Source organism: Bubalus kerabau, chromosome 10 (assembly GCF_029407905.1).
Source record: "Bubalus kerabau isolate K-KA32 ecotype Philippines breed swamp buffalo chromosome 10, PCC_UOA_SB_1v2, whole genome shotgun sequence".
Taxonomy (NCBI): Eukaryota; Metazoa; Chordata; class Mammalia; order Artiodactyla; family Bovidae; genus Bubalus; species Bubalus kerabau.
Window position 1 is genome coordinate 68,066,961 of NC_073633.1, and position 23,923 is coordinate 68,090,883.

Consider the following 23,923-nt stretch of genomic DNA (forward strand, 5'->3'; position numbering starts at 1 on the left):
TTTGGCCACCTCATGCAAAGAGTTGACTCATTGGAAAAGACTCTGATGCTGGGAGGGATTGGGGGCAGGAGGAGAAGGGGACGACAGAGGATGAGATGGCTGGATGGCCTCACTGACTCGATGGACATGAGTCTCAGTGAAGTCTGGGAGTTGGTGATGGACAGGGAGGCCTGGCGTGCTGCGATTCATGGGGTCGCAAAGAGTCGGACACAACTGAGCAACTGATCTGATCTGATCTGATGTATGAAATCAGTATATATACATATATATGGGCTTCCCAGGTGGTGCTAGTGGTAAATAAACCACCTGCCAATTCAGGAGACATAAGAAATGCAGGTTCAATCCTTGGGTCGGGAAGATGCCCTGGAGAAGGAAATGGCAACCCATTCCAGTATTCTTGCCTAGAAAATTCCATGGACAGAGGAGTTTAGTGGGCTACTGTCTATGGGGCTGCAAAGAGTGGGACACAACTGAAGCAACTTAGTGTGTAATATATATATAAACTTTCAAAAGAAAATAAAGCAGCAAATCAGGACCCTAATAGTATTTCTCACAACACTCTTCAGCTGTGTCATTATTTGGCCATGTAGACCTTTGTATGGAGGATTACTAGTCAGAGATATTGATGTCCCAGTATCCAAACAATATACATCCAACCATTATTTCATGAAAATTCAATCAGCCTCATTATGTTTACTTGATGTTAACTATGTATAGGTGGGAAGTAATCAGAATAAATCCTCCTAGGTGACTGGATCATTGTAGCACAATATATCCAATACTGGGAATATACTTAATGTTCAGGAACTTTTATAGGACAGACTGTTCAATTATACCCTTAAGAATATAAGTTTAAAAATCAATCAATAGGCCTTCATCCTCATCTTTTTTCTTTTTTTTTTTTTTAAGCTCATGAATGAACAGGAGATAGCTGAAGAAACCAGCTGAAGCTGGAGATAGTGTAGAAAGTAGAAAGTGTTAATTGCTCAGTCGTGTCTGACTGTCTGCGACCCCATGGTCTGTCCATGGAATTCTCTAGGCAAGAATACTGGAGTGGGTTACCATTCCTTTCTCCAGGGGATCTTCCCAACCCAGGGATCAAACCAAGGTCTCCTGCATTGCAGGCAGATTCTTTACCATTTTAGCTACCAGGAAAGCCCCTAGCTGAAAGAAGTTTAAAATAACTCTTTTTAGCATTCATTGTTTAAAAGAAAGAGGGTGAAGTTGCTCAGTCATGTCTGACTCTTTGCAACCCCATGGACTGTAGCCTACCATGCTCCTCCGTCCATTGAATTTTCCAGGCAAGAATACCGGAGTGGGCTGCCATTTCCTTCTCCAGGGGATCTTCCCGACCCAGGGATTGAACCTGGGTCTTCCTCATTGCAGGCAGATGCTTTACCATCTGGGCCACCAGGTAAGCCCCTAGTTTCACTATGAAACTAGCAGTGAATTTAGGATGACTGAGATAAATCAGAAGGTTCTTCACTCTCAGAAGGTGAAGTCCCCACCTGCTACTTCATAAGTCAGAGCTACATTCCATCACTTCCTCTCTGAATCAGTCTCAGGACATGATGTTGGAAATAGCAGTGTTTATTCAAGGTTACTACTCTCTTGAGCTTATAAAACAGAGTAGTAAAGATAAGGTAGCCTGTTAAAGACAAAAATGTTATTAGTCTTCAGATAAGATAGCTTATCTTCAACACCCTCTCCTACTTCAGTTATTGAGGCTCTGTAAATTTAGTGACAATCAAAATGAGGAAAATCAGTAAGTTATCTCTCTGCATGATCTAAATATAAATGAATAGGAAATGTTATTCAGTTTTCTATTAATTATTAAAATATCATTAATATTATCTATTTTCATTAATATTCACTTTTAGTCAAGTATAATCTTTCACTTCAGTGGGAAACAGATATCCAAACTGCATGTTTGTGAATATTACACAGTGACTGTGAAAGTTTAAAGACATTTATTCATTCAATCAGGCAACTGTCCTTGTTTATTTTCAGATAGACTAGATAATGGATTTAAAATCCTGTTTTAATTTTATTCTTTCAGAACATGTCATTTCTTTTGCACAAAGCTATATTTTCCACTTTATTTTGATGACAGTTAAACATAGTACTTTCCTCTCTCAAGAAATCTTCCATGTCAGAGCTATAAAAGGATATATGAAAGGTTCCGAATTTTTCAGTTGTTCACCAAATAGGCTTGGCCCACCCTTACTTTTGTGTGAAACACTGAGTTGAGTCATGTTTAAAACACCAAGAAAAATCAAACGTAATTTTAGCCCTCAAGGAACAATAACTATAGTAATTCAGGTCATAGGTAATTACATAACAAAGTAAAAAGTGATAAGTTACAAGCAAAAGGAGGTACAGCCAGGAAGCGCAGTCTTGCCTATTGGCTAAGAATAAGGTCTATGAATTAAGATTCCAGATGTAAAAGCATCCATTTGATTTTGAATTAATTATTGTGCCAGCTCTAAGAATCTTCCTAAGTGAATTAGGAATAATAATAGCACCTGCATTATGGGGTTGTTTTGTGGACTGCATGAGGTAATGTGCACAAGGAATTTTTCATATTATAGAACAAAGTTTAATAGTTATTGTTATTATTGTTGCTTTGTTCTTATTGGTAGAGTAGAAAAGATAGTATCACAAAATGAGATCAAACTGATATTTAATATATGAGATATTTTATAGATGAGAGAGTGATCATGTCCAATGTATGAATCAGGAAGCTCCTCAAAGAATTTTGAAATTTGAGTTAAAACATTAAAGAGAGATAAGATATATAAACACATGGAAATGGGGGGGGGATCATTTTTTTTAGAAGGAAGAGGAGATAGAGAGAGGTACAACCAAGAAAGCATCAGGTACTGGTGAGGAATAAGAGGCTGCTCAGCTTGACATTTGGGCAGGGTATGTGAAGAGAGAGGTCAAGGTGTACCGCTATATCCATGGAACACAGGAATCTGATGGTGATTTTCTAGGAAATGTACAGTAGTTCAGGAGTTTTGATGATGGATGTTATCATATAACCAAAACAGCATTAAGTCATATATGTGATAAGGTTCCACCTTCACTTGGGACAGAAAACATTATAAACAGAATGGTTTGATAAGCTAAAGAAGCCACTCATGATCCCATTCTCTTAAAATTTATATTTAAACTAAAGTTCAAACTGTCTGAATCAGCAACAGCTACCCTAAGCTCAATAGCAATAACTAAAACAGCTACAGTTCTACTATTAAATATTAGTTGTCCAATCATTTTAGGTATTTTACTAAAAATGCAAGTACAGACAAACCAATTTTTGCATTAGAAATATGAATTTTCATCTCCTTTCCCATCCGCCAAATTTCTGTGAAAGTGATATAATAAAGCAAACATCAAAAGTTATATTTAAGTAGAAGGGCCAGGTCTGACTGTGGAGACTGGTGGTAATGACAGAATGGTCTGTGGTTTGCTGCTATTGCTAGAGGCCATGTGAAAATAAACCCTTGCTAACAGAATATCTCCAGTATCAAATCCCAAAAACATACAAATGTTTGACCCTATATTCAGCATTACTGTTTGCAATTCAGTTTTCCAAATTCGTTTTCCAACATTTATTTCAGTTCAGTCAATTCAGTTGCTCAGTCGTGTACGACTCTTTGCGACCCCATGAATTGCAGCATGCCAGGCCTCCCTGTCCATCACCAACTCCCGGAGTTCACCGAAACTCATGTGCATCGAGTCAGTGATGCCATCCAGCCATCTCATCTTCTGTAGTCCCCTTCTCCTCCTGCCCCCAATCCCTCCCAGCATCAGGGTCTTTTCCAATGAGTCAACTCTTTGCATGAGGTGCCCAAAGTATTGGAGTTTCAGCCTTAGCATCAGTCCTTCCAATGAATACCTAGGACTGGTCTCCTTTAGGATGGACTGGTTGGATCTCCTTGCAGTCCAAGGGACTCGCAAGAATCTTCTCTAGCACCACAGTTCAAAAGCATTAATTCTGCACTCAGCTTTCTTCACAGTCCAACTCTTACATCCATACATGACCACTGGAAAAACCATAGCCTTGACTAGATGGGCCTTTGTTGGCAAAGTAATGTCTCTGCTTTTTAATATGCTATCTAGGTTGGTCATAACTTTCTTTCCAAGGAGTAAGCGTCTTTTAATTTCATGGCTTCAATCATCATCTGCAGTGATTTTGGAGCCCCCCAAAATAAAGTCTGACACTGTTTCCACTGTTTCCCCATCTATTTCCCATGAAGTGATGGGACCAGATGCCGTGATCTTAGTTTTCTAAACATTTATTTAGTAGCTGCTATATGATGACATATGTAAAGTGGGGCTTCCCTGGTGGCTCAGTAGGTAAAGAATCCATCTGCCAATGTAGGAGATGCAAGCCTGATCCCTGGAGAAGAAAACAGCAACCACTCCAGTATTCTTGCCTGGGAAATTCCATGGACAGAGGAGCCTAGCAGGCTACAGTTCCTGGGGTCGCAAAACAGTCAGATACAACTTAGCAACTATATAACAACAATATGTAAAATACAGGGTGGGTATATATAAGCGCCTATTTATTAGCTGAGTTTCTCCCCTACTGAATGCCCCAGTTTAGGAGTTCAGAGCGGGTTTTACAAGAGAGAGAGAGTGTGTGTGTGTGTGTGTGTGTGTGTGTGTGTGTTCGTTGTTTAGTCGTGTCCAACTCTTTGCAAACCCATAGACTGTAGCCCACCAGGCCCCTCTGTCCACAGGATTCTCCAGGCAAGAACACTAGAGTGGGCTGCCATTTCCTTCTCCATTTACAAGAATAAACTAGTTTGTTAAAAGCCTACTAATCTCCAATTGTTGTTTTTATATTCATTCTATGAAATTCTACAATTTTTTAGATCAAGATCAGTGAAATTAGAAACTTGATTTGTGATAAAGGGTCATGACTGGTTTATCATGAAAACATACTTATGTGACCAAACACAGACACAGACACAGACACACACACACACACACACACACATTTCCTCAGTGATGTTGGAGAAATAAAACGCTCTTTATTGTACTGACTTTTGAAATGAGTAAACTGCTCTGAAGCTGATGTGAAATCATTCTCCAATAATAGACCCTACTTTGTTAATTTGTTGTTGTATTGTTATTGTGCACTACACAGTAATGGTATGAACCCTTCAAGGGTTATTTCATCTTCCATGGATGAGGAGTTTATCTCCATGGAGCAATAACCAAGATCAAGCCAGTCTTTTATTCTTGAATGTATTCAATAACATTAGCATTGAGACCAAATTTCAATTTACTCCAGGCAGTTACCAAAATCTGTTTTTATATTAGTCCTTATCTCTAGATTCATATTTTTTATAATGCTCTCAGTTCCACTTTCTAGCATCTTTTGGTACTAGCAATGCCTGCTTAAATGCAGTTAAAATTCATTATAACACTTTATTTATACTAGAGACCCACACAATATTTTCTATGAAAATAGAATTCACATTTTAAAACAAACAGAAAAAGACCCTTCAAGCAGCAGAACCACTTGATAATATTTCCTGTCTTTACATTCAAAACATCTTGGCATATTGATAAGGTGATGAGGCTTGATCCTGCAAATGTTTCTTCTCTGGGCTTAACCAGATGCACCAACATGCCCGGTGGAGTCATGAACAGTGAGCAAATAAACAAAGCGCCTCTGCCTCATAGAGATGTTACTCTGCACCTGCAAAATCTCAAATAACATCCTTTGATGAAGAAATCAAATCAAATCCACAAAAACTGCCTTCTGCTTTTCTAAAGAAAGTTATCAACATGCCTAGCAATATTGCTCCTAAGGAATATGACTTCTTCTGTGTGGAAGAAGTGGGCTTAGATCAATGACGGTGGGCTGAACCACTCTGCGTTTATACAGTGGAGAGAAAAACAGAGAATCCGAGGTCCTTCCTCTGGGATCTGCTCTGGCATTTGTGGAGGATGGACCTCAGTAGATTCTGTCATTAGATCCCATCCCATATCCCTGAAGCACAGATCCACAGGGTCAGTACAGCACCTGCTTGGCTAAGAACAAGGCCAGTCGCACGGTTTCTCATTTCTGTTATTTTATTGTTTCTTCCATCACAAATGCCTCTCCCATTCTCTACTGAACAGCTCTCATTCTCTCTTCAAGATACTACCTAAACATCACCTCTGAAAGGTATTCCTTGAGTCCTCCTGTAGAATTAGTTACTGGTGGTAGGGCTTACCAGGTGGTGCTAGGAGTAAAGAACCTGCCTGCCAACGCAGGAGACATAAGAGATGTGGGTTGGATCCCTGGGTTGGGAAGATTCCCCGGAGGAGGGCATGGGAACCCACTTCAGTATTCTTGCCTGGAGAATCCTATGGACAGAGGAGCCTGGCAGGCTATAGTTCACAGGGTTGCAAAGAGTCAGACGTCTGAAGCGACTTAGCATGCACGCATGGTATGGTATAGCAGGAAACAATTGTGTGTGTGTGTGTGTTTGTGTGTGTGTGTGTGTGTGTATGCACACGCTAGAATTAAGAAGGCCTGGGTTTGAATACTAGCTTAGGCAATGACCAGCTGCACGATCTTGGGCACATTATTTAAAACGCAACAATTCTGTTTCCTTACCTATAAACTTTTCTCATAGATTTTTTGAGATTTGAGATTATATATTGTTTTCCTGGTGGCTCAGACGGTAAAGCGTCTGCCTGCAGTGAGGGAGACACGGGTTCGATCCCTGGGTTGGGAAGATCCCCTGGAGAAGGAAATGGCAACCCACTCCAGTACTCTTGTCTGGAAAATTCCATAGACTGAAGAGCCTGGTAGGCTACAGTCCATGGGGTTGTAAAGAGTCAGACACGACTGAGCGACTTCACGTATTGTTATTGACTGAATGTTTGTGTCCCTCCAAAAACTTCGTATGTTGAAACATTAACCTTCAAAGTGATGGTATTTAGAGGGGAGGACTCTGGGAGTTGATTAGGTGGGGCCCTCATGAATGAGATTAGTGCCTTTATAGGAAGAGACCACAACGGTAGTAGTGATAGCCTGTATGTATAGTCCTCATGTGTACAGTGCTATTCTATGTGTTTTTATATACTGTCATTAATCCTCACACCAACTCTATGACGAAGCCCCAATGTCTCCGTCCTTCTCCGTTTACACAAGAGGAAATAGACAAATATAGACATTAGATAATTTTTCCAAAGTCACATTGCAAATAACCAACACAGGTTCTATTTAAACCCAGGCATGGTGTGTAACAGGTATTTGTTAAATGAAGTAAAGGAAGAGGAAGTAAAAAACTGGCTGCACATATATTATTTTAGCTTTATATCTAAATAGGTATGCTAGGCATGTTAAGATGCAAAATTTGAAATTATTTCAATTAGATTATTGAACTACACTTTTAAAAATAGATTTTAATGGAATAGAAGAAGGGCAAAAGCCAGGGACTGCCTCAAAACAGAGTATCTAGATATTTATGCAGCAAGATGGAAGAACCTCAGAAACTCTCCTGTCCTAAAGTATTTTCCCCATATATTTCTAATTTCTACCATAGGAACACAGCTGAATTTCTGGAAATAATATACCAAGTCTATGAGATTCCCCAGGCAAGAAATGCTGGAATGGGTGGCCACTTCCTTCTCCAGGGAATTCTCCTGATCCAGGGATTGAACCTGTGTCTCCTGCATTGGCAGGCAGATTCTTCCCAGGTGGGTGCCACCTGGGAAGCCCAAGTTGATTGACACTGAAATATTAATGATTTATTATGCAGGAAATGTTTGACCATTGGTTTTTCAAGGTGAAGGAGAAAAGAGATTATGAAGGGAGTGAAAGAACATGAATATATCTCTTATCCAGTTTATTTAAATGGCATGCATTCATTCTTTTGGGAAAAGGAGCAGATTCTTGGACTGTAGCCTGCCAGGCTCCTCTGTCCATGGGATTCTCCAGGCAAGAATACTGGAGTGGGTTGCCATTATACCTTCTCCAGGGGATTTTCATAACCCAGGGATAGAACCTGTATCTGTTATGTCTCCTGCATTGGCAGGCAGGTTCTTTACCAATAGTGCCACCTGGGAAGCCCTAAAATCTGGCCTGCATTCATTCTTTTGGACAAAGGAGCAGATTCTTACTAGGTTAATAGAAGAAAACATACAGCAAAACACTGTTACTTTGGACATTCATTATTAGCAATGGATTTTCAAGTATCTCCAGTTAGTTCCAGCCACCTAGTGCCTGTACTGTGATTAGGGATGCCCAGCAGGTCATAGTAACAAGAACTAGTCTGAAAAGACCAGAAACTCTGATCAATGGTCTCAGTTGTTACTTGGAGGAAAATAGCTATGTACTTTCTGTCAGAAGAGTCTGCTCCATTTAATTTTCAGCATTGGCTGTGAATAGGTCTTCATTCATTGGAAGAAATGCCAACTATGTTGGGTTGGGTTTTAACTTACGTTTTCATTTTTACCAATTACTCAAAAATTGTCCCTGACATTCCAAAGTAAGTCAGCTTTCTGTTAAGACATATGTTCAAAAATAAAGAAAAAAAAAAAAAGAAATACGCTTCAACGGAATCACAAAAGCTATGGTAGGAGTACAAGTTGTCATCATTTATGCAAATACCAGTTCTGCTAGAGTTGAGTGGGATTCTGCTAGAGTTGGGTGGGACAGTATTAACTTTTTTTTTAATGCAGAAAGAAAAAGAAAAACCCCAAAAAATTCACTTAAGACAGAAACCTGGCACCATTCCTAGATGAGAAGATTGTACTTTTAAAACTTCTTTTTTTTAAATATAAAAATAGGAAAGAGATTAGCAAATCTTTTATTCAACTCTTACTATGTCACCGCAGAATATCACTATAATTATTCTGTTTCTAAGTTTGAATTGTCTTTATTTGATTTTTATTTAAAATCATAAAACTCTTCTCCCTTATACTTTGTGTTATCATCTGGTGGTTGAACTTCCAGTCACCTCAATCCTTTCAAACACAGCTACAACCTGGAGGCAAAATGACAGTCATGGAAGAAGTTTTAGGGATCAAATTTAAGCTCCTTGTTTTCCCTATGCAGTCCAGGGATATTAAAAGACTTTCTCAGACACACGAACAAATGAAGGCAAGGTGACACAGGGCAACAACCTTGGTCTGCTGGCACTACTCCACTGCCTTCCAAAACTGCTTTCTGCTTTTGAAAGGAATGCCTGGGCAACACGAAAAGCTAGTCTCCTGGGGGCCCTTTACTTACTAGGAGAGATGGACACGCCTGCCAATAGAGTTCATTGTTGGAATATGGCTTAGCAAAACTGAAATTACTAAACTAAGTCTTTGTCTCATCCTTCCTTTGAGATACAGAGAGCAACAGATTCCTGATGGTGGTATATACATTGTGAACCAACATTTTATAAGGACTATATAATATTTTTAAAACTGTATGAGGTATAATCAATGTAATAAAATGTCCGTATGTTAAGATATATATTTAGACACACAGATTTGTATTCTGTTACAATAGATAAGCTCACACTTCCTAAAAGTCTGTTAAAAGTAATCATACAATATGATTTTTTTGGGGTATGGCTTCTTTAACTCAGCTTTATTACTTTGAGATTCATCCATGTTGCTGCACATATCAATAGTGCATTTTTTAATAATGGCAGTGTAGTTCTCCATTGTATTGTTGTACAACGTTTGTTTAACTATTCACTTTTTGACGGATGTTTGTTTGGGTCATTTCTAGTTTGGGGCCATGAGAAATAAATGTAAATGTAAATAAACTGTACATATATGAACATTCACGTGCAGTTCTTTATAAGAACACATGGTATCGTTTCCCTTTGGTAAGTATCTCGGTGTCGAATGACTGTTTATTTAGTTAGCTTTTTAAGAAAATGACAAATTATTTTCTCAAATGGTTGTACCATTTTACAGTCCCACAAGGAGAATATGAAAGTTCCAGTCATCTAGATCCTTGACATAGCGTGGTCAGTCTTTTAACTTCACATCCCAAAAGATGTGTAGTAATAGCTCACTGTGATTTTAATTTGTATTTCTCTAATGACTAGTGATGTTGAACATCTTTTATGTGTTTATTTGTCAACTTGTATATCTACTTTGATGAAGTGTCTGTTCAAATCTTTAGTCCAATTTTTAATTGAGTTGTTTGTTATCTTACTATTGATTTTGAGAGTTCTTTTAAGTCCTAGATTTATGCTCTTTATCAGATAGATGACTGATCTGTGTCTTAGCACTGATCCCTTAGCACTGTCTGCTGAAGACGAAAAGTTTTAATTTTGATAAAATCCATTTTATCAATATTTTCTTTTATGGATTATGCTTTTGGTTTCATACCTAAGAAATCGTTGCCTGACACAAGGAAACAAAGGTTTTCTCTTCTGTTTTGTTTTGTTCTTGAAGTTTTGTAGTTTTGAGTTTTACATTTAGGCCTGTGATCCAAAAATCAACTTAATTTTTTTGTATATTGCTTACTAGTGATTTTTTAATGTATAGTATGAAGTATGGATCAAAGTTGTTTTATTTTTGTTTTCATATGGCTATCTGTTAGTTCCAGCATCACTTGTTTAATACTTTCTCTGCAGAAATACATCTGATCCTGTGTTGTAAATCAACTGTCTATATATGAGTTGATCTATTTGTGCATTCTTTATTCTATTCCATTGATCTGTCTACCTTTACTTCAATACCATACTGTCTTGATTACTGCAGGCTTATAACTCTTACAATCTGTAGTGTCAGTCCTCCAAGTTTATCCTTTTCAAAGTCACTTTCGAATTTTAAGTCATTTGTATTTCCATATGTATTTTAGAATGAGTTTTCAATTTCGACAAAAATCCCTGCTATAATTTGATTTGGAATTGTGTTTCATCCATAGACCCATAAGAGGAGAATTGACATCCTAACAATATCAAGTTTTCCAACTCATAAACACAGTATATGGATGCACTTATTTAGATCTTCTTTAATTTTTTAAATAATGTTTTATAGTTTTTAATGTATAGATCATACATATCTTTTTTGCATATTTACTAAGTAGCTCATATTTGTGTTTCTAAATGGCTTTGATTTTTTATTTTGATTAACAAAAATGCATTGCTAATACATAACACTAGTGATCTTACATGTTACATAATCTTGCTGAACTCACTTCTTAAATAGTTCCCCCCCGCCCCCCTTGGTAGATATCACTAGATTTTCTAGGGCTTCGACGATAGCTCAGTTGGTAAAGAATCCACCAGTAATGCAGGAGACCCTGGTTTGATTCCAGAGGGTTGGGAAGATCTGCTGGAGAAGGGACAGGCTACCCACTCCAGTATTCTTGGGCTTCCCCTGTGGCTCAGCTGGTAAAGATTTGCCTGCAATGTGGGAGACCTGGGATGGATCTCTGGGTTGGGAAGATCCCCTGGAGAAGGGAAAGGCTACCCACTCTAGTATTCTGGCCTGAAGAATTCCAGGGACTGTATACCCCATGGGGTCACAAAGAGTTGGACACAACTGAGTGAGTTCACTAGATTTTCTATATAGACATTCATGTTGCCCGCAATTAAAAGAGCTTTAGTTCTTTTTTCCTACTTAGATGACATTTTCTTTTCTTGCCATACTATACCACCTAGAATTTCCAGTACAATGGAATTCCAGCACTGATGAGTAATTAACTGAATTAATTACTGATTAATTTATCAAGGGGGACACTCTGCAGATCTCTGGCATTCTCTGTTCTATTCTCTCTTCTCAGGATTTCTTGCCCTAGGAACTCTAGACACTTTGAGCTTCATATTCTCAACTCAGGGAGTATATCAGGCTCCTCCTTGATTTCCCCTCCTTGTGCTGTGGCCAGAAAACTCTCCAAAGAGAGTAAGTTGGGGTAATCATAGATCCAACTTGGCTTTTTCTCTTCTCTCGGGAATCACTGTCCTTTCTTGCCTGACATACAGTGTCTTGAAAACTGTTATTACATACATTTTGTCCATTTTATTGGTTGCTTCAGACAGGACTATAAACCTACTCTTTTTTACTTCATCTTGGCTAGAAATAGAAGTCCTTATATATTTGTTTTAATGTACACTAAAACATAACTGACAATTACACTGGTAATGCAAGAGTGATATAATTTTCTCATAAAATCCTGTAAGTAAAAAATAGTCTATTTTTAAAAGTAACACATGTAATATAATGCTGATAAATTGATGATGTGGCAAGAAGCCTGAAGGTAGTACTAAAATTGTTAGTTTATAAAGCATTATAATAGGAAGTAAATTAAAAGTAAAGGTGGGTAAGGGCTTACACTGAAAGGAGATCAACCAGGAAGCCACAGGTGACACTAGAAGAAAGCAACAAATCTAGATGCCTTGAAAGTAATTTGTGTTTATTTAGTGTAGAGTCAAGGGGATTGTACCCAGCAAAAGTTATTTTGCTAATCACTGTACTAAAGAACATTATAAATTTAGTTCTTAATGATGACTGTAGATTAAAAAAATTTTTTAAACTGTGTTTAGGATACTATGATACAGAAAGTAATCATAATACCTTTTAGGCACAATTCAATAAACACTTGTTAAAGTTTCTTGCTCCAGGAGATAAGACTTAGAGATTTTGGCAATGGCAACCCACTCCAGTACTCTTGCCTGGAAAATCCCATGGGCAGAGGAGCCTGATAGGCTGCAGTCCATGCGGTCGCTAAGAGTTGGACACGACTGAGTGACTTCACTTTCACTTTTCACTTTCCTGCATTGGAGAAGGAAATGGCAACCCACTCCAGTGTTCTTGCCTGGAGAATCCCAGGGACGGGGGAGCCTGGTGGGCTGCCGTCTACGGGGTCGCACAGAGTCAGACACGACTGAAGCGACTCAGTAGCAGCAGCAGAACTTATTTATTGAGAACATCTTAATAGTGTTTTCTGAAAACTACTGAAGAACAGATGCTATTGTTCATTACTTTCTAAATGATTGAGAATAAAGCAATTTGGTGTTCTAAAGCAAACAAGAAACAATTTCAATGAATTTCAAAGGCTCAGGCCCAAATATGTCAGGCAGTCATGCAGTGATCTTTCAGATTTGTAGGTGGAAGGACAGTGGGGAGGGAACAAACTTGAGCTTAATACTAGGGACACTTTGCTTCCCAGATGTCACAAGAAATATCACAAGCAGAAAAGCAAGGCCCTGAAGTCCCATAATAATAAGTTTAGATTTGTGCAACTATTTCTGGAATAACGTGCCTCATTCAAATTGTGCATAAGATCACTGCAGAATGATTCTTTAAATCCCATAAAGCTGTTTAATAATATTTATTTATAATTTTACAGTTAAGAAAGTACTTGATCACATCTTATCTCAACTTTAACACTGAGATAGAACTAGAGAGAGAGTTACAAATATCCCTACATGTGACCTGTACAAAATTATAAAGTTGCTAAGTGGCAAAACTGGGAAATGGACATGTATCTCTTTATTTCCCAAACCTGTGCTATTTACAACATGCAAAAGTAAGTTTGGGTCTCATTTCTAATTCTATTTTTGATCCCTCAGTTCAGTTCAGTTCAGCTGCTCAGTCGTGTCCAACTCTTTGTGACCCTGTGAATCGCAGCACGCCAGGCCTCCCTGTCCATTTTTGATCCCTAGTAGCATTTAAAACTTACGCTGAATCTACTGGCAGGGTTGAGAGGTCACTAAATCTCCTAAAATGATTTCATATATATGGACTTTTTAAATGAGAAAAAAAGGTCCAACACTCTAAGACTCAAAATGGGTTAAAAAGTCCTACTTGCTCTAGATAGCTTTGGAATGATCATTTAAGCTAAAGTTATAAATCTCTCAGCTCTCAACACTTCCAACAGTTCCTCCTATTCCAATGGCATGACAGGATTTTGGATATTAAATCAGTAAACACCAGACACCTAAGAGAGGTCAGAGTGGTGTTTCAACTTCTATTTGAATCAGTGCTTTCCTACTGCCTGGGGTTATGGTGCTAACAACATGATTTAACTCCATAGTCTTATATCTGTAAAATGTTTCCATTAGCCAACTGAAACCAACTCTAGGGATTCAGCTGAAGGCTTCCAGATTTTGCCCCTGGGGGAAAAAAAAGTAAATACTGTCTAAAAAGAGTGATTTCAATTAGAGATGTAAAGCCATAAATACGTATTATTTTCTCCTGAGAGCAGGAGTTGACCACTTTCCTGAAAAGGGAAACTGAGTAGATAACAATACATGACCAAGTAGAAGAGTACAGAGTCCTCTATTCTCCCTAGAGAAGGTGTGGCAGAATTATCATTCCAGTTATGCATTATCCCAAGCAAACCTTTGACTTTTTTTTTTAGATTAGCACCTAAGTAGGCTGTTTTGCCTAGTTCAAGAACACAGCTGGTTCCACAGGAATTATTTACTTGGATCACTGCCATCTTCTCCAATGTTTTCTCCCCCTTCTTAATTTTTCCAGCCGTTTCTTCTGCAACAGTGGCCTGTCACCCATCGGCAGGCTCCCAGACATCTCTGGAACCTCAGCTCCTACAACTATTAATTCTTCCCCTCTGCTCCTTATGGAGAAGGAAATGGCAACTCACTCCAGTATCCTTGCCTGGAAAATCTCATGGACACAGTAGCCTGGTGGGCTGCAGTCCATGAGGTTGCAAAGAGTCAGGCATGACTGAGCAACTAACACTTACTTACACTTACTCTCCTCCATATCCTAGCTTTTCTTCACATCTACCAACCATGCTTCTACCTCAGGGTCTTTATACCCTGAGGTACAAAGAATGTCTTCTACCCTAGAGAGCCACATAGCTTGCTTCTTCACTTTACTTAGGTCTTTGCCACCTTATTAAAGACCACCCTATAAAAAACAGTGACCTTCATGCTTCCAATACTATTCCCCTTACCCTGTTTCATTTTTTTCTTTATACCCCTTGGAAACACCTAGAATATTATGTATTTATTTGTTTACTGGTGTGCCGCAGTCCATGGGGTCGCACGGTCAGACACCACTGAGCGATTGAACTGAACTGATTTGTTTACTCGTTTGTTTTCTGCCTTTCCCAATTAGAAGGTAACTTCCATGAGTGCAGGCGTTTTGCCTATCTTGTTTTCCTGATGATATCCAGCAACTAGAGTAATACGTAGAAAAAGGAAGTGCTCAGTGAATCTTTGCTGACTGACCGAATAAATGATGTGTATCATCAAATAAAATTGACTTCCTAATTTTCCATTACATGTTATGACACATGCCATTAAATTTTAGGTATTATTTCCGGGATAAATATGAATGAGACTATTGCCATCTAGACACTTGGATAAACTGTTACAAAGGGAACAGTGAGGTCTTGCCTAGTCTTTTGATCTGAAGTATTAAGCCCAAACCAAGAAACACCTGGAGTAACAGGCAAATTTGGCCTTGGAATATGGAATGAAGCAGGGCAAAGACTAATAGAATTTTGCCAAGAAAATGCACTGGTCATAGCAAACACCCTCTTCCAACAACACAAGAGAAGACTCTACACATGGACATCACCAGATGGTCAACACCGAAATCTGATTGATTATATTCTTTGTAGCCAAAGATGGAGAAGCTCCATACAGTCAACAAAAATAAGACCAGGAGCTAACTGTGGCTCAGATCATGAACTCCTTATTGCCAAATTCAGACTGAAATTGAAGAAAGTAGGGAAAACCACTAGACCATTCACGTATGACCTAAATCAAATCCCTTATGATTATACAGTGGAAGTGAGAAATAGATTTAAGGGCCTAGATCTGATAGATAGAGTGCCTGATGAACTATGGACTGAGGTTCGTGACACTGTACAGGAGACAGGGATCAAGACCATCCCCATGGAAAAGAAATGCAAAAAAGCAAAATGGCTGTCTGGGGAGGCCTTACAAATAGCTGTGAAAAGAAGAGAAGCGAAAAGCAAAGGAGAAAAAGAAAGATATAAGCATCTGAATGCAGAGTTCCAAAGAATAGCAAGAAGAGATAAGAAAGCCTTCTTCAGCGATCAATGCAAAGAAATAGAGGAAAACAACAGAATGGGAAAGACTAGAGATCTCTTCAAGAAAATCAGAGATACCAAAGGAACATTTCATGCAAAGATGGGCTCGATAAAGGACAGAAATGGTATGGACCTAACAGAAGCAGAAGATATTGAAAAGAGGTGGCAAAAATAGACAGAAGAACTGTACAAAAAAGATCTTCATGACCCAGATAATCACGATGGTGTGATCACTCAACTGGAGTCAGACATCCTGGAATGTGAAGTCAAGTGGGCCTTAGAAAGCATCACTACAAACAAAGCTAATGGAGGTGATGGAATTCCAGTTGAGCTATTTCAAATCCTGAAAGATGATGCTGTGAAAGTGCTGCACTCAATATGCCAGCAATTTAGGAAAACTCAACAGTGGCCACAGGACTGGAAAAGGTCAGTTTTCATTCTAATCCCAAAGAAAGGCAATGCCAAAGAATGCTCAAACTACTGCACAATTGCACTCATCTCACATGCTAGTAAAGTAATGCTCAAAATTCTCCAAGCCAGGCTTCAGCAATACGTGAACCGTTAACTTCCAGATGTTCAAGCTGGTTTTAGAAAAGGCAGAGGTATCAGAGATCAAATTGTCAACATCTGCTGGATCAACAAAAATCAAGAGAATTCCAGAAAAACATCTATTTCTGCTTTATTGACTATGCCAAAGCCCTTGACTGTGTGGATGACAATAAACTGTGGAAAATTCTGAAAGAGATGGGAATTCCAGACCACCTGACCTGCCTCTTGAGAAACCTGTATGCAGGTCAGGAAGCAACAGTTAGAACTGGACATGGAACAACAGACTGGTTCCAAATAGGAAAAGGAGTATGTCAAGGCTGTATATTGTCACCCTGCTTATTTAATTTATATGCAGAGTACATCATGAGAAATTCTGGGCTGGAAGAAGCACAAGCTGGAATCAAGATTGCCGGGAGAAATATCAATAACCTCAGATATGCAGATGACACCACCCTTATGGCAGAAAGTGAAGAGGAACTCAAAAGCCTCTTAATGAAAGTGAAAGCGGAGATTGAAAAAGTTGGCTTAAAGCTCAACATTCAGAAAATGAAGATCATGGCATCCGGTCCCATCACTTCATGGGAAATAGATGGGGAAACAGTGGAAACAGTAGCAGACTTTATTTTTGGGGGCTCCAAAATCACTGCAGATGATGATTGCAGCCATGAAATTAAAAGACGCTTACTCCTTGGAAGGAAAGTTATGACCAACCTAGATGGCATATTCAAAAGCAGATACATTACTTTGCCAACAAAGGTCTGTCTAATCAAGGCTATGATTTTTCCTGTGGTCATGTATGGATGTGAGAGTTGGACTGTGAAGAAGGCTGAGCGCCGAAGAATTGATGCTTTTGAACTGTGGTGTTGGAGAAGACTCTTGAGAGTCCCTTGGACTGCAAGGAGATCCAACCCGTCCATTCTGAAGGAGATCAGCCCTGGGATTTCTTTGGAAGGAATGATGCTAAAGCTGAAACTCCAGTACTTTGGCCACTTCATGCAAAGAGTTGACTCATTGGAAAAGACTCTGATGCTGGGAGGGACTGGGGACAGGAGGAGAAGGGGGCGACACAGGGTGAGATGGCTGGATGGGATCACAGACTCGATGGACGTGAGTCTCAGTGAACTCCGGGAGTTGGTGATGGACAGGGAGGCCTGGTGTGCTGCGATTCATGGGGTCGCAAAGTCGGACACGACTGAGTGACTGAACTGAACTGAACCGAGGAAAATATATTAGCATGCCTCAGCTCTCACTTATAATTCAAGAATATTCTCTTCAAGTTTTTCACCAATTTTCCTCAGATTATGATCAATTATTTTTCATTATGACATGCATGTCAGAATAATGTGGACTATTATCAACAACAAATATTTACTCATTAAATCTTTATTAACCATAGTTGACCATAATCTAACTGGAGTACCCTTGTAGGTTTTAATAGAGCATACGTAAAATTTATGAACTTAAAAAGTCATAAGGAATAATCAAAGGTTGTCAAACCCAGTTTCCCACCTCACGAAGGAAGTCTTTCCAATAAAAATAATATATAACAAAATGACCACTTCCATGTATAGAGTTCTTATCTTATTATTATTGAATTATGTAAGGTTACAGTAAGGGTTGTTTGAATTTGTTGAGCTGTATAACTTCCACCAGCTCCTTCCAGTAGCACAACTTAAAAGACAGGAAACAGCCACTGTAGTGGCAATACTGTGTACATGACTGGATACTCACGCACATGGCTGAATGGTTCCTATGTTTGGCGTATTATATTGTGCATATGTGCAGATCTGTTCTATGATTCAGGACCCATTCCACATAGGGCCTTAATCTACTCCACAATCCTTTATCCAAGAAACTTGGTTATTTTGTGGGCACCAGGGGACCTAACCTGGCAGGCCAAGGCTTTTAAGACTGTGGACAGGCATGTCTTTCTCACGCATATCATTCTTTAAGAATGACTGACCCCACAGCCACAGCTAGATTCCAGAGGGAGAGCTCTGCTCTTGATTTAAAGCTTAAGTGCACTTAGAAAATCATCTTGAATTTCATCCCAAAAGGGGAAAAACACAGCTTGAATGGTAAAAGAAAGCTGCCATCTCCCCTTTTTGTGCCACCCAGGGTACATCCCCAAGTTCTTTCTGGTTACGTTTAACCATAGAAACAACAGGACAACGGACAGTTGCTGAAGGCCTTGAGTTTAAAAATACATTGTCAAGGCCAGAACCTATTTCCGACACGGACTCAATGCTCAGACTGTTTCTGCTGCCTGCCTTTCCAGTAGCGCCTTTCCCTGGCTGACATGTCCAAAGCTGGGGTAGGAACCTGAGAGTTTCTTCAGTCTCACAAGCATTTTTTGATCTCTGCTCAAGGTCACATTAATATGCACAAACCAATTAAAGCCCAGTTATCATGTAAACAAGGGGGCAGTGTTTGCTGGCACTGCCACACGCTTGTCGTGATATTAGCTAAGGAAAAGTAGAATTACCAAAGATGTCTTGTTAGGTGCCTTAATGCCATTTACACTCGTTCTTCAGAGAAGTAAGCTAATTAGAAACAGACTTTAGTCTCAGCACTTCTCATTCAAAATCTAACACTTTGGAAGAATGATAATGAAGAGGAAGAGAGGTGAGTTTCCTGCCAGAGCTGTGCACAGATTTAGGGCAAAGTCAGGGCTGTTTTACTGAACTCTTCATTCCAAGACTGTAACTGATTCAGTCATCACTGCATCAGGATGCGGCTGGTGCAATATGAGAACTGGGAATGCATTAAGTGACTGAAAACATGGACTGTGGTTGTTAATATATCTTCCTATGTTGTCTCTCCCCATACTGGCTAGAGACAGAAACATTCACCACAGGCCTATTCTTGACTTCTGTTTTTATTTACCCCTCAGTCTTTTCATTTTTAAATAATATTTTCATTATGGAAAAATTTGACAATGTAGAAAAAAATAGAGAGGACAATAAAATTCACCTTTAATTATACCATCGGAAGATACTACCGGTATTCTGTTTTGCTGTATTTCCTTACATACTCCTGACCCCAAACTCATAATTATACATATGTCTATATGTATAAATTAGACATATTTAATGTCTAATTAAATAGACATTATTTAATTAATGTCTATTTAATTTAATGTCTATTTAATTTAATTTTATTTAATGTCTATTTAATTTAATGTCTTATTTTTAAAAGAAAAACTAGTTGTATTATATATTTAGCTTCATATCCTGTTTTGTCTAAAGAATACAATAATCATTTTCTCATATAATTAAGATGAAAATACAATTTAGAGATTGTATCATATTCTGTCATATGAAAGTACAATATTTGCTTAGGTAAATTGCTTGAAATTTAATTTTTCACTATTAAAAGTAATGCTACATTGAAGAAAGTGAAAGTGTTAATCACTCAGTCGTGTCCAATTCTTTGTGACCCCATGGACTGTAGCCTGCCAGGCTGCTCTGTCCCTTGAATTTTCCAGGTGAGAATATTGGAGTGGGTAGCCATTCCCTTCTCCAGGGGACCTTCCCAATCCAGGAATCAAATTCAGGTCTCCTGCAATGCAGGCAGATTCTTTACCATCTGAGCCACCAGGGAAGCCCACTACATTGAATATCTTTCTGTATATATCTTGGCACATATACACAATTGGCAAAGAAAAACACATGCTCATATCTCAGGTCAATGCTCATGAGCGTTAGAAAAGTAAAAAAAAAAAACAAAAAAAAACAAGAATAATGTGGTCAAGGGTTGGACTATTTCAAAAGACATTCAGATTTTTCTATGGTGACCCTTTTGCCCTGTGACCTAGGATATGGGTATAGTACATTATGAAATTAAGGGCAAGAAGAATTTGCCACTATGGATTGAGGAAGGATCAGAAATTAAACTCATGACCTAGACTATTCAGAGTTGATGCTCTTGCAACAGCTAAAGACTGAGATCAGTCAACACAACAAAATGGCTGTGTAACATGGAGGAGGGGCCAGGCTCCTGAGCATGGCATGTAATGCTTTCACATCTATAACTAAATATGCATTCTCAATACATTTTGTCCTTGCACATGTCCACATCCTTTGTCCTCTAAACAGAAATTCTCTCTCTCTCTACCTGGAATTTTATACGCACTCATTGAAGCCAACCTTGAAAGTCATTTCCTCTGAGAAGCCTTCCCCTATGTTTCCAGAAAATTGTGGCTACCTCTGTGATCCCATAACATTTTGTATTGAGAAAGCAGTATTTTGTGTCCAGATTATTCTCAAATAATATTCCAGAGAATATGTCTTATTTATTTTTGTAGGTCTTATGGCTCTGGTATATGTGTGATGTTTGATAAATGTTGGCAGAATTAAGGAGGAGCGATTCAGACTTGTACCATGCAGAGTGAGCCACTCACCCCATCAACCCAACAGGCTTCCCAGCCAGGTTTAACACATGGAAGATATGGAGTTAGAGACTACCATCTTAATACCTGCTTCCTCAGCCATGCCAGCTTCCCCATCCATCACTGATCACCATCTGGTCACTATTACTATTGCTACTTAGGTCTCTAACCTACACAATGATCCTTTACTTGAGATATCTTCCCCTCAATGCCTTATCCCAGACAGAAAAACAAGTGAGTGCCTGGTTACCAATGCACTGTGGGTCACCTACATCATGCTACACTCAAACATGCGAACACACACATATGCGTGCACATGTACACACACAGAGACACACAGACATCACTCATTTCAATATTCACATGAAAATACACATATACCCAGTTTTTTTTTTTTTAGTGGAATTATAGGCAAATTTTATTTGATGTGTGAATGTGTATTTTTCTGTTTAGAAAAAAATAAGGGAATCATGGGAAAAAGTAAATTTTTTTTTTTTTTAGTGGAATTATAGGCAATTTTTATTTGATGTGTGAATGTGTATTTTTCTGTTTAGAAAAAAATAAGGGAATCATGGGAAAAAGTAATTTAGTAATCTATTCTTAACCAAAACTCTACATCCTACAATTATACAAAGGTGCCTATTATTTAAAAATATTGCAGATAAACTGTACTTAAAATTGCATGCTAAACAAGATATGTTAAAAACAAAGCACTGGATTGTAAACGAAGCAGGCTGACCCAGGTTGTACTCTTAATGTATACTCTTAATGTCATTTAACCTGGACTTAACCCCTTAAATCCCAATTAAGCAAAAAGCAAAGCATGGGTTACTAACGGAACCAGCAAACAATATTTAAACTCTGGGTACACACCAGAAAATGGCAATTTAATACTTAGCAAAATATATGTCCCTTCAATTTACATTTTACCCATTCTGATATTCCAGAAGTTTTTCCTTGAATTAATCTAGATAATCAAAATGGTTTCCGTCCTTATTTGAGGAAAAATTGTTCTTCTTAGACTACAATTTGGCATTAAGCCAGGAAATTCATGGTTCTATATACCATAAATGTTGACAATAAAGCTCATTATTTTAGATTAGGAATAGTCAAACTTCTCTCAAGAAATTGAAGTCGTCTTAAACAATAAATTAGTAATTAACGGATTGGTTCCTGCTTGCTGTTAGTTACAAGGATGTTCACAGACAAATTTGTGATATGCTCCTCTCCCCACTCATTCTCTAGGAAGTATAGAACGGTATGTACTTTTCCCTTTTTCCAATCATGATTCATCCCACCATCTTTACTTCTGAAAACAGAGATAACATCATCCTACACTTAAGGAGATTTGGGGATTAAATACCGAAGTACTGGTCCCAACACAGTACTGGGACCATGTTTAGGGGCTCAAAAATACTAATTTCCCATGACAGTCTCTGGACTTGCAAATAACAGTTTGATGTACTCTTGCTTACACAACTGTCTGATAATATTCAACACATTCCAAACTCCCTCTGATATATAGAAATAATCAAATACACATATACCCAGTCCCAGGTCATGCCAAGAAAGAAAAAGAAAAAGAAAATAAAGGGAGATAGCAGATTATAGAATGAAAAGCATAACAAGAAACTATGAATGTTTTGCATGTGAGACACAGGGCCCTGGTGGGCAAGGGAGAAGGTAAATATGTAGTCAGCTAAAGGACCACCAGTTGCTAGTTATAAATAGATGCAGCAGAGGATGAGCAGCTTAGCTTTATTTTAATCTGTCACTTTACCAAGTGGGTTACCTGGAGGCATCAGACTGGTCACAAAAGCAGCATGCAGTTCTTAAACAGCATCTTTATCATCTGATGGAGGCAATGATGACTACATTAATGGGACAACAGGAGAAATATATAGCTCTAAAGCATGTTTCTTATACTTTAGTGTGCAGGAGAAATGTCTTGGGATCTCGTTAAAAATGCAGATAGTCTCTACCCTAAACAATTTTGATTCTGTGTGTAGTAGTGGTCAAGAAATAGAATTTTTAGTAACCATTCAAGTAAATTCTGAGATACATCTGAAGGCCATTCTTAAAGGAAATACTGCTATAAAGGGAATGAAAAGAGACACAGAAGAAGGGAAGAGGCAGTGAGCTAAATTACCTACAATAACCCAAATGATGTACAGTTTTTATTTACTTATAAATTCTTATTTATTTATTTATTTACTATACTCAGCTAAAACATTCTGACATTAATTTTACTTCATTTGTTTGAGATAATGAGGCTGAAACTTTGTAAATCCATTTATATACAAGCCTATATGTAAGTTGGAATATATATAGTGCTACCATGAGAACCATGATATAGGTTCATGCTATGAGCTGCATGGCTCATAAATGAAGAGGTTAAGAAAATGGTAAGAGAATGGCTTTCCATTCATTTTAAACACTCCTTCCATGAATCCCTTAGCTGATTCCTTAGCTTCTTCTACCTCACAAAACCCTCTGTAGTTCCTCTCTCTCGTGTTTGTAACACTTGAAATTACTTACTACCCCCCATCCCCACCATGCTGTCTTGCTCACCATTTGGAACACTCCATGAAGACAGATCTCATCTGTCTTATTCAACAGTGTATGTCCAACACCAAGAACAGTGTCCGGTATATTTTACATCCTGAAAACTTTTGCTGAAAGAATGCGTAAGTTTTATATTGAGTGATAAACATCTACTCCAAGATAATTTAACCAAAAAGAAGAATCATGAAATAAGCAGCTTAGATTTACTGAAAAAAAAATGAATGAACTCTTATCTTGATTGATGAAAATCTACTCCACTGACTTGACTAAAAGGAGAATACTTGAATGACAAGATACCAGACACTTAAATGATAAAACAGGCATAGGAATGTTTTCCTCATCGAGTCCATTATCACCTTTTCGATAGTCCACTTCTTTCCTTCTTACTTAGTGCCAAGTTAGTGAGAGGGTGAGGACCCCAAGAG

The 23,923-nt window shown here is 38.4% G+C and overlaps 1 long non-coding RNA gene across 1 annotated transcript in view; it reads right to left on the minus strand.

The window, feature by feature from the left end:
• Positions 1 to 5,450: 5,450 nt before the first annotated feature.
• The window catches only part of LOC129620607 (uncharacterized), a 58,286-nt gene continuing 39,813 nt past the window's right edge, over positions 5,451 to 23,923 (minus strand). Inside the window, exon 3 of the long non-coding RNA XR_008698595.1 lies at positions 5,451 to 5,716. This is a non-coding gene — a long non-coding RNA (uncharacterized LOC129620607). The remainder of the gene's footprint in view (positions 5,717 to 23,923) is intronic.